Source organism: Halyomorpha halys, unplaced genomic scaffold (assembly GCF_000696795.3).
Source record: "Halyomorpha halys isolate HHAL.00 unplaced genomic scaffold, Hhal_1.1 Scaffold257.1, whole genome shotgun sequence".
NCBI lineage: Eukaryota > Metazoa > Arthropoda > Insecta > Hemiptera > Pentatomidae > Halyomorpha > Halyomorpha halys.
The window spans coordinates 1,304,022-1,316,302 of NW_027104967.1; positions in this window are offsets into that span (position 1 = coordinate 1,304,022).

A 12,281-nucleotide genomic window follows, 5' to 3' on the forward strand; every position below is an offset into this window, starting at 1 on the left:
ATATAAACACCAGGAAAGACGAATTTATGAACGAATTTTTTTCATTTTCCTGTTGTTGTATGAAGTCCTACAAATACTGATTTTGTTCCTGATATGAATACAACTTTTAACAGAACATAATGAAGCCGTAATACAATGCAATCGGGCGGTCTCGGCTTTTGCCGTTAGGATCGGATAATTCTATTTTCATTTTTTCTTGTTTATTTATTTATAAAATTCTTTAATATTTTGTATTTACCTATAGTTTACAATTCCTAACAACGAGGATTGTTTTTAGTTGTAAGAAAATTAAAGGTACGTTAAGGCTCTACCAAACTATTAAATTCCTGCTGTACGTAATCCTTACAATCCCAAATTCTGATGATTTTTATTGCATCACAAATAAACTCTCTATAAAGACCTTAACATCTATTTCGTTGCAGATTTGGGCCGGAATAGATATGCGTCCTTTGATTCCAAACTCCTTACTCATCCTAACCCATTAGTTCGTAATCACTTTTCCTTAACAATCCCTGATAATCCTTCGAGGCGTCTGAAAAGAAGATGGCCAAGAGACCGTCTAATTGAAATCAATGTTTGAAGTACCACCAGTGGGTGGTTCCTTTCAAGATTATCAAGTGTTCTGAAACTTTAATAAAATTATTGCATTTTTTTTCCCAATTTTATTGAACAACGACGATATTTAAAAGTTAATGCTTTTATTTCAACCACTTTTTTAAAAATTTTCACTATGAGCCACTATGTGAGTATGTGAACGGATAAACGTGAATTTTGTGTTCATGAGGATAAGAGCACAATTATTGTAATTCATTTAATTACGAGGAAATCCCAGAGCTAATCAGTTCAACAATGTCAAGAAAAATAAATAATAAAATTTCTTCCTATCTAATATAATCACTGGCTATAAAAGATTAATATACTATAAAAGATATGAGTAAGTTGTTCCACCGCTGACAGAGCTTGTCAAGAGGGAATAAAGTTTAAACGCAACCACTATCTCCAGTCTTATCACAACCAAACGCTGTAAACCACATTTCTTTTATTAAAATAAGTATCATCCGATGTTTCATATTACAATTTTCTATGTTTATATTTTTAATTACATCAGATATCGATTCCTAGAAAGCTAATCCAATAGCGTGGTACTTAACAAAATAAAATTATTCATACACTTGGTTATTGTTCGAAGAAAAAATATATTTAGTGATTTCTTGTATCTAAATTAATTGATTATTATGATAAAAACAATATTCCGCATAAATTTTTGGAGAATTGAAGACGACTAGAAAACATCACATACTTACATGTACAATTAAATACATAATTTAAGGAAATATTCCCGTTTTTATTTTAATCTAAAGGTAATTTTTTTCCGCAAAAACTTACTTTGCAAGTTATAAGTGAGAATTGTAATTTTTATTTATTTCTCATGTTTGTAGAAAAAAAAACCCACTAAAAACAGTTAGACGAGTACCATCCACGATCCACCTTTTTGAACACCATTTTACTGAAATAAATGGCCAAGAAGAGTTGGGAGCGAAGATGATTGAAGGAAAGGCAAGTAATTATTGAACATGTTTCTCCATGACCTAAAATGTTTGATATTTTAATTTCTAATAAAAAATAAAATACTAGAACGAATTTTAAGTAAAAATTTATTCAATAATCCAGGGATTGACAAGAATATGATTAAGTAATGAATCCACGATATTGAATTACAAAAATTTAACTATATAGTACAAGAGCCCAAGAAGAGAAAAACATGTAGTTATTTCACCCGAATTTTTATTACTTTAATATAACTATGTATAATTACTGGTCAAAATTATAGAATCAGCGAAAGATAGGTTGGGGGATTACAAAATGGCGGCTGTTCCAAAACGATAAAAACAATTATATTTTCGTTCCTAGTTGGATATCTTTAAGATTATCAACTACACTAAAAAACCTAATAGAACATTAAGCAGAGTAAATTTGCTAAAATATGAGCCCTAATATAGTTTACATTAAACAGTTCTCAAGAAATAGCTTTTTAAAAAGCAACTTCATAAAAAATCCACTGCAAAATCAGTATTTAGTGAATTTATTTTGAGACATTTATTTATGGTTTTTTATAAATTGAAAAAAAAAAATAAATAAATTGGACTATTAAAACTCAAATCAAAGCCAATTCAATTTACTATAAATTAGATAATTACGTTTATCTCCGTAGGATTAGAAGTTTTCATGATAATCAACAAAATAAATTCACAAAATGTTGATTTACAGATATAAAATTTTACAGGCAGACGTCTCAAATTAAAGTTAAATGTACTATAAAATAGTTCATAACGTTTATCTTTGTAGGAGTAATAGTTTTTTTAATTAGCTTTAATTTGAGTGTTAATAGACATTTGTAATCCGAAAGGTTTTTGATATATAGATTTTTCAAAATAAATTCACTAACTACTGATTTTCCAGTGCATTTTTTATGAAATGTTGCTTTTTAAAATGCATATCTTGAGCACTATTAAACGTAAATGGCTGTATTAGGGCTCATATTTTAGCAAATTTAATCCTCTTTAAATTCTGTTGTATTAGGTTTTTTAATTTTGTTGATAATTTTAATATACTCTATAAGCAAAATAATTTTTTTTAACGTTTTGAAAGTCACCCATTTTTCATTCCTCCTACTCGGCATACTTATCACTTTTGACTAGTAATTATACATAATTTTCATTAAAGTAATAAAAAATTGGGGTGAAATAATTGCTTTTTTTTCACCCCGGCTCTTGTACTAATAACTCAAATTAATAAAGCAAATTTGGCCATTTTTTCTGCGAATTACGAAACGAATAGTATGAATTTACGGTCATAATATTTAAAACAACCTTAAATTTACACACAGAAAAAGTTTGTCGAGAACATAATAATTTTTAAAAAAATATGAGAAATCTATTAATACAACATTAAGATTATACAACTGTCAGTGACATCAATGTCCTAACGGGTTTCCCAAAGCTATTGTTTCAATTTCATTTTATCATTACTTTTGATACTCTAGCAAAAGAACAAAGCTGTTTATTTCAAAAGATTATTGTTCTTTTAGATGGAAGATACGTTTTTGTTCCTACAAGTTGTTAATAAAGTGGTCATTAAAGTTCATATTGGAAATGAAACACAAATAAACAAATTATCTCCAAATAATAATACATAATTGTATGAAAAATAACCTTACTTCAATTATCTTTATAACAAAAGCAGAAAGATCTTAATTTAGTGATTAAAATAGAATAGTTTGCGCTTTTGTAATTTAGATGACAAACAAGGTAAATATTTACTTTTTCACCTTTAAAATGCTTTAATATTTTGTATTTATCTACTGTTTACTATTGCTACAAATGAGAACTGTTTATATTTTTCAAATAAAAAACAAATAAAGGTACTTTTAAGGAAGATTTTTTTTTAAATGTGCATTTATATTTAGACAATTTTTATTATTGCTAACTACGAGTATTGGTTTTTTTCTTAAATAAACAACATCAAAGGTGCTTTGAAGAAAGGTTTCTTGAAAATTCACTATTTTAGCCCTGTCAGACTGCAATGAGGATAATACCTAACTGATATCAAAGACCGCTTAATTTTACATAAGAATTACTGAGTTTAAACAAAATCGTTAGAGCACTTTAAGAGGAAATCTCATAAAAGTATAAAATTTATCATTTAAAGTGGCCTTCAGGCCGGTCGATTTTAACAAAAAAGTTGCATCCTAGGCATATACATCATCATAATCATTTTATCCCCTATGCGCAGTGTGGAGTTATGATTTGTAGAGTCTGGACCAGATATCTCGTTCTTGGACCAGATCCCTTCTACTCCAGTCCATATTTCGCCTCCTTAACACTCTCCTCCCAGGAAATGCGCGGTCTTCCTTTTTGCCTTTTCCCCTCCATGCAGATCTCATACGCCTTTCTGGTAGTTCTTTCCTAGTCCATCCTAAGGAGGTGTCCGAACCACTTCCGAACCTTAGCTTGTGCTCCTCTAGGATGCTCTTAGCCGGTTTGACTCCGAGGCTAGTACCTATAGTAAAAAAAAAACTCCGTACTCTATTTCGTCGTGTCCTTCCTTCTACCTTATGATGATAACGCATCTCCATTGATTGGATCCGGCATTTCTCATCACTTCCCTCATTCCTAGGAAACCCCTTCGAAGCAAACTAAATACTCTCCCAGTTGCACCGATTCTTTGAGAAACTTCCTGATCAATGTAGCCGCTTTCGTTGAGACGAGCATCTAAATATTTAAAATTATCGACCAGCTATTGTCTTTCTCCGTTCGTTTGATCAACCTCATTATTCTCCGGGGTTTCTTTCCTATCCTCATACAGAGGATTGGAAATTGACCTTTTTCGGGTTACATTTCATGTTTATCGTTGCCATTTCCTCTTAAAGAATTTATGTTGTATTGGAGGTCTCTGGAAGCCAGCAAAACCAGGTCATCCGCGAAAGCTAACACAGAAAATCTTACGGGTTGTAAGTTCCTGTGTCCTAACTGAAACTGTCTTATTCTCAGTTTAGCTTTCTTAATCGCTTTATCGAGGACTACTATGAAGAGCAGCGGGCCCATGCAAAAACCTTGACGAATACCTGATTTTGTCTCGAATTCCTATTATATGTGGTGTCTTGTACTAACCACATTCCTGGTATAATCTTCATTTATTTATTATAAAGAATCATTACTACCAAGGTCGTCCCTCTATCTGACAGTGCTCTATGTCTTCCTTTTTCACTTTTACGAAGCGTTTTGAAGGTCAACAAAGCAAATCGAAAGTTTTTTTATTCTTTTCGACAGTCTTCTCTGATATTTGTCGCGTTGATTTTGCGTGCTGCGCTCTGAAACCGTATTGTTCTTCTCCTAGCTGACTATCGACTACTGTTCATTTTCCCAGGCATATACATGCTTTTAATATGTAATTTCAGTATCAGACAAACGTTTTGTTGTTGGCCTAGGCTGACCACACACACTCAGGCCATTTTGCGAAACTTAGGCTACTAGAACTGAGAAGACCGCAAAATATGTATTACCGTCAAAAACTGTAATTCAGTACTTTAGACAGTCGCAATTCTCCACCTTACCATATTTTCATACATAATAAGCAAAAGTAAAAAATTAACAACTCCTCCCCTCAATATTTAAGGTATCACACATTTGTAGAGGATTTTGAATCTCAAGCGGTGTGGAAAATATGTAGTGGACATCCCCCATATCTAGCGTTTGTTATTTACTGTTATACCAAATAATTATTTCAAATAATAAACCTCCAATTCTTCCATTTGAGGATGGCAGGAATATTAACAATAAACTTATAATTTATTGTATTATAATAACTTGTTTTTTTTTTTTTTGGACTATTTTGTAATGGGGGTCTTATTCAGCCAACAATTTTGCACAAAACTACAAACTTCAAAGTTGTAAGAGGAGAAATATTGTGCAAAAAAGTGGTGTTCAAAACTTTACTTATCAAATATTTTCTATTGAAATGTTCTAAAATTTTGTGGAAGAGAGCGCAGTGTGAGGGAGCTGACAAAATAATGTGCACAAATTGTTGACTCTGTCAAAAGCTTTCGCCACGTGCACTACAATGAGTGAATCACGTATGAAAAAATATATTACGTTATAAAAGAAATTCATAAGCGCATCTCACAGCTTTCACATGCCACCCTGCAAGAGTGCAACAAATTTTTTTTCTCTAGCTATAAAAATACGAATTTAAGGGTTCCTCGAAGTTATAATAACGAATATCAACTTTCTGCCCAGCATACACCTGTTTAACAAAATATAAAGCCGTAAAGAATAATTACGATCGGGAGAGATTTATCCGAGTTAATTATGAAATTCTTTTATAGATCATATTTATACAATTTTTCTAATGCCAACAACGAGAATTGGTTAATATTTTGAAGTAAACAACGACTACGTACTTTAAAGAAAGGTTATTTGAAAATTCAGTATTTAAGCCTTGTTAGAATATTTCATTGAGGATAATACTTACGAGGCTCGAAAGCAGGGGCATAAACAAGAATAGCGTAACTGCTGGAAGAACTTGTGTAAGGAGGTAGACGAAGACACGAGGAAAAGGCCCTAAAACAGTCATGGCTAAACTGAAAAGTTTAAACCCAAGATCTCCTTAATTGTTAATAAAAATAGTGGCAGTGATACTTCCTAGGCGTTCGGAAGTGCTTGTTGACAAGATAGTGGATGCTGGATCTGCAAGTAGCGCCAGAAATCATAGAGGAGGAACTGGGCATGGTGTGTAGGAAAATTGCGGACTCCAAAGCTCCGGGCTCGGATAATGTTCCAAATCTTGCCTTGAAAACGACTATTAGGTCAAGGCCAGAACTCGTCATGGGTGTGTACAACCTGTCTCAGTGCAGGACTATATCCAAAAAAGTGGAAGAAGCAGTGTCTTATGTTTCTTCCAAAGGGAAAGAGCCCAAAAGATCCGGCATCTTATCGCCCAATATGTCTCCTGGGCACTGCCAGCAAGGTAGCGAAAAGGATCGTTTATGGCATGTTGGTTGACTTCAGTAAACGAAAAACAATCCAAACTTTGTTATATTTGCTCAGAGAACCTCAAAACGTTTATTTACGTCAAAAACTAAAATTAGAAATTTCGCAGAATGACAATACTTTCCCTTGCTATATATTCCATATAAAAGAAGTAAAAGTCGGCAGTACTCGGTTCCGGAAGTAGGTTACGATGACCCAGGCTCGGTCGATTCTTCAACCAATTCCTCACTCACTCTCATTTCTCCTTCTTATAACTATTATTAAGTCTTCATAAACACAATGCAACTATGATACATTACAATCTCCGGGCCAGCTCTAGGTAAAGCGACACATCCAACTGATACAGATAGCTGAGTACAACGCGAGGCGATCTCCTTTGATCAAGAAAGGTTAAATCGCCACTGAAATTTTGAACAATATTTTATAGTGTGCGGGGTACACGACCACTCAATAATTTGCACAAAAATTTATCTCAATATTATAGCGAATTTTTGCCAACGTCTCCAACGCTACTGGGCCCTACAAGTCATGTAGGATAATACTTGATGCCTAAAGTACTCAATAAAAAAAGCACTTAAAACAATAGTTGATGCTCCAAAATAATAAAACCAACAGTAACATATATCCACGACCTCAATATTTATTCTGATCTCGACCACGCACCTTTAAAGTTTTTTAAATTTCATTAGAATCTTTGTAATCTTCCAAATTCTCCAGGTATAATTCCAAACTGAGCCAAAAATTCCTAAAATCAACGTGTTTTCCTTAATTTACTGTTACTTATATAAACTCAAATATATTTTAATGTAAGATCTAACAGTGAGAAATAATATAATTAATTTCAGAAGACTTAAAAAAAAAATAAAAATAAATAAAGTGATTATTTTGGAATGGTTCCAAAATGTCCATGCAATATGAGAAAATAAAACTTCGGGACATGGAGGAGGAAAGGAACTGGGAAAATCCACACCTGACACCTGTGAGCTAATATTTAAAGAAATAACCGAAGAAGGATTCCATTGAGTTCTTGAACGAAAAGGATTAAAAAGGTTCTCGGAACCAGATATACATCTAACTGTTGTCACCTCCGATGCATATTCAATTCGATGCTACGATAGGCATTTAGATTTCCATTCGGTTCAGAGAAAAAAAATCATCCCTTGACGTCTTTCACGTCTGAAAAGACGTCAGATTTCGGACATGTAATTATAAATACTTTAATATTTTCCTTATCGCATTGTCGTGTAAGAGAAATATTCCATTGTACGTGGACATGTTTATCAATCAGACCGTCAATAAATACGGGAAAGCCCGGACCGGAACCCCTCCTCAATGCTGCCTTCAAACCAAGTAATGGCCCTCTCACATTTTAAGAAATTAAAAAATTTTGGATGATCAAATAAAAGATATAAATAAAATAATAATTCAAAACATTATGTAATATTTATTAAGTAATTTAATTTTTTTCGAATGCACAATTTATGATGTTTTCTCATGTTTTACTTCTGAACTACTGTGACCGAAGAAAGAATTTGTCCACTTTGTATTTTCTATATATAATGAATTTAAATAATAATAAAATATTTTGGGGTTCCTTAATAAAAATTACTATTGTTAAAAAACAGTATGAATTAAATTAAAAATAATGATCATAATAAAAATGTATTTAAACGTAATATAAACAAGAGGAAAAAAGTATTTGCACACTATGATTGTTTACTTGCTCTTATAAAATATTTCAAACTATTAAGTTCGTTTTAATTTAACCGATCATAATGCCAAAAACAAGTGAACGAAGGGCCGTTACTTTCGAAAAAGTTATATTATTTCGAAATCAACGAAAACCGTATCGCGAAATAGTGGATTTATTAGGTATTAATTTTTCTAACGTCAGATACGTAATTATGAGCTTTGAAGAAAGCGGCATAACTGCAAATAACCAAATATGAAAATATATCAGTGAAACCAACTGCAAAAAAGACACTTATTTGGGATTATATCAACAAGCCCATCAGTTTTTAGGAAAATGTATTATTCTCTGATGAGAGTAAATTTAATTTGTTTGGAACTGACAGCAAAATCGATATGGCGATGAATGTGAAGGATCCAGGAAGCAAAACGTCTCAGTTACAGAAAACATGGAGGTGGGAGTGTAATGGTTTGGGGATGCGTGGCTTATAATGGTGTAGGAAATCTCGTGCCTATTGAAGAGATTTTAAATGCAGATGGTTATGTCAAAATTTTGCGCCATAACAAGTGCAGCCAAATTAGGAATTCAGGTTCGGTATATTTTTATGCATGATAATGATCCGAAACATACAGCAAACAAAACTAAAGAGTGGTTAATACTTAACATTCGCCAACAACATATTTTAGATATAAATGTTCGAAAACGGAAAATAACCGGAAAACCACCCTAAGGATCTTTTACAGCAGGAATGGGAATAAATTAACACGGATTTAATTAAAAACCTCGTCTACTTAATGTCGAGACGTTTACAAGCGGTATTAGATGCCAACGAACTTCATACAAAATATTAAATTTAAAAAAATAATAATAAAACGCAAGGTGTGTAAATACTTTTTTCTGTATTTTTTGTACATTTGAGGTTTTTTTTTTCTTTTATTAAAGAGGTTTTTGAAATATAGGTTTTTTTTTTTTTTTGCATAAATTCATAATTTAATAATAAAAACGTGGTGTGCAAATACTTTCTTCGGTCAATGTAGCAGTAGTTTGGCTTTTTTCTGTAAAATTAATAAATTTTTGATGTTGTAAATTATATTCATGAGAACAATCAATAAATAATAAAAAATCACTTTATAATTATATATGTAGAAAATAGCTGACGATAGACGGATTGTCCGAAAAAATGTATTGTTAATGTAAAATAATTTAAAAATAAAAGGTTTGAATTATGGAGGTAACTTATAGTACAAGAGCCGAAGAGGAGAAAAAAGGCAGTTATGATTACTTAATTGAAAACTAAGTATAATAGCTAGTCAAAATTGATGAGTCTGCCAAGTATAGGTAAGGGGAATAAAAAATATCTGGTGTTCCAAAATGGTTCGCTAGAGTCAAGAAAGACTGTTATGACAAAACACAGTTGATGTGAAATACCAATGATAAAAATAGAAGTCAAGTTACAGTTTTTAAAAAACATAAAACCAGTGATAGGTTAAATTATGGAGCCCAAAGGTCAAAAAATTATGAATAAAAATTAATAAGAATAAAAAAATTTTAAAAATAAAAGTATATTAAAAAAATAAAATCAAAAATTAATAATGACAGATCAAATAAAATAAATTATGGGTGTTTTAATAAATTAACAGGTATGTATAAGTTTTTATTCTTGAAAATCTTAAATCGGTTACACAATAGCCGATCTGACGGCTTACCTCCATCTATTGATACCAGATACAATAGCTTATTTATCACATCGAAAATGAATGGTGTTTTAGTTTTTGAAGTAAAACATGAAAGATAAGTGATTTAATATACATAAATAATTTCCTTATAGATAAAATCCTATAAGGATTTTACTTACTTGTGCTAAGTAAACAGGATTTTAATCATCGGTAAAAGATTATCTAGCCTACCTTATGAAAAAGTAAAGTTAACAGCTACGATTAAAAAAGGAAGTATGAGCGACAACAGTGTTTAACAAGGATTATAATATTTGTAATACATAATTTATGTTATCTATAAAATAGGATTAAGATTATCTTGGATCATTATCTATCTAGAAATACGACTTCCTCCTTCTTAGGAAACTGCTATTTATCAATAATGTACTAGAACACCTGTATGAAAGGTACTGTGCTCCAGTTTTTTTCTCGTCACTTAAATATTAAATGGATTTTAAACGCCTCAGATTGATGTGAATCCATACAAATGGACCAACACAACAATAAGGTTGCATACATTAAGTTTTGCGATTTCAATAGCCGTTAATTGTGTTTATGTTTTCCTATTACTTATTACTGGTAATATGAATTACTAACACATACAATTTCTCGCACAGCCCAAATTTAGGTTCTGTATGAAGGATTTGGTCGACCCAGTTACAGACGACGCACATCGAAATACACTTTAGTGCATTTAAATACACTTTAGGAACAAGAGATAAAATCACTTTAATTCGTTTCGGAAAGATGTACTTGTATACAATTCATAAATAACGTCCCTTCAAAAACGCTTATATAATCATTAAAATACTCTGAGGAAGAGAAATTTTTTATATAGTTTAACATTAGTAGATACGCTTTAAACAAAGATCGATGTATGTTCTGTATTCACCACCAAGACAAATATACATACCATCAGGAGTACACCTACTTATGAAGAGATCAAGAAAGAACTTTGAATTTTATTTTTTACTTCACCACAACAAATGATTTTCAATAACTGGGCCAATTTACTTTTCTGAGCCCCAGATTTGTTTTCTCAAGACTTCCCTTCTTTGCCCAAACCCTGTATACATTACGGTGACGGGGCAGCCTCGAACCCTCCATTTCTTAAACCCTTCTCTTCTCGTAGCCAAATTCCATATTTTAGCTTCAGCGATTCCTCTGTGAACCTTGACAGGCGTCCCACTTATTCCTCAGTCTTTATTTCTCATATATTTTTTGGGAGTCTGCTGATCAGCGTTTTTTGCACAAGGCCGAACCAAGGTAATTTATTTATATGAATATTTTTAGTAGATTGCTACTCTATCTGTTCTATTATTCCTCATTAGGTCAATCTGATCTAGCAGAGAGCTTTCCTCAGGAATTTCATTTCTGTGGCTTGTAAGCGGGTTTCGAATTTTTTATACTAAGCCAACTTTTCGCAGAATAGGTATAAAGACTTCTTAACATGCAATCATCTTTGTTATCACCCAACTTCCTTTTTTCCGATTATGACGTTACAGCGTCGGTGGTATACATTTGTTAGTTTCCTTATGCACTGGGTTTATCTCGAAATCCATCTTCTCATCGTTTGTTATTTTGATTCCATGGAACTGTTCCGGATTCAAGGCAAAACAATTTACAGTTCCTTATTCTATAGAAGTTATTATATTAGACTTGTACTTAGATTTGGTCGTGTTGATAGTTATTCCTTTTCTGCTCACAGCTTGGTCCCAGGCTTAGCGCTTTTGCAAGGCTCCTTTGCTTTATAAAACAAAAATTCTTCTGATAAATTAATAAAACTAACAAATTAGAACATTTATTTTTTCACATTAGATACATTACATTTGTAATGAAACTATTGCTTAGGAAAAAGTCAATAACACTCAAATTGTTCAAGAACATCAAACTACTTCGATTTAATTGCATTAATATAATGATTTTATTTTTAAATTATTTACCTTGGTTATTATTCTATTCTTTATCTCATTTATCTGCCTATGTTTATTTAGGATGTGTATATATATTTTTTTTTCTTACCTATTTTAGTTTATACTTATTCATTTTATTATTATAATTTATTTACTTTTCTCCTCATTTAATATCTACATACAATATGATTGAATGCTTACAGCTCTAATACGTATTATCCTTGAGTGTGACAGATTGTATTGTTTCAAGTTTAATGTTAAAAAAAACCAAAAAAAAAAACCCATAGTTCATGATTATTCAACAAAATAATCCTTTAAAGATGAGGAGAAGATGGTTGGGGGTGCGGTCAATGAAACACAAATAAGTATGACTAACTTATTTTAATGTTCTGACGTTTCGGCTAGAGTTTCTAGC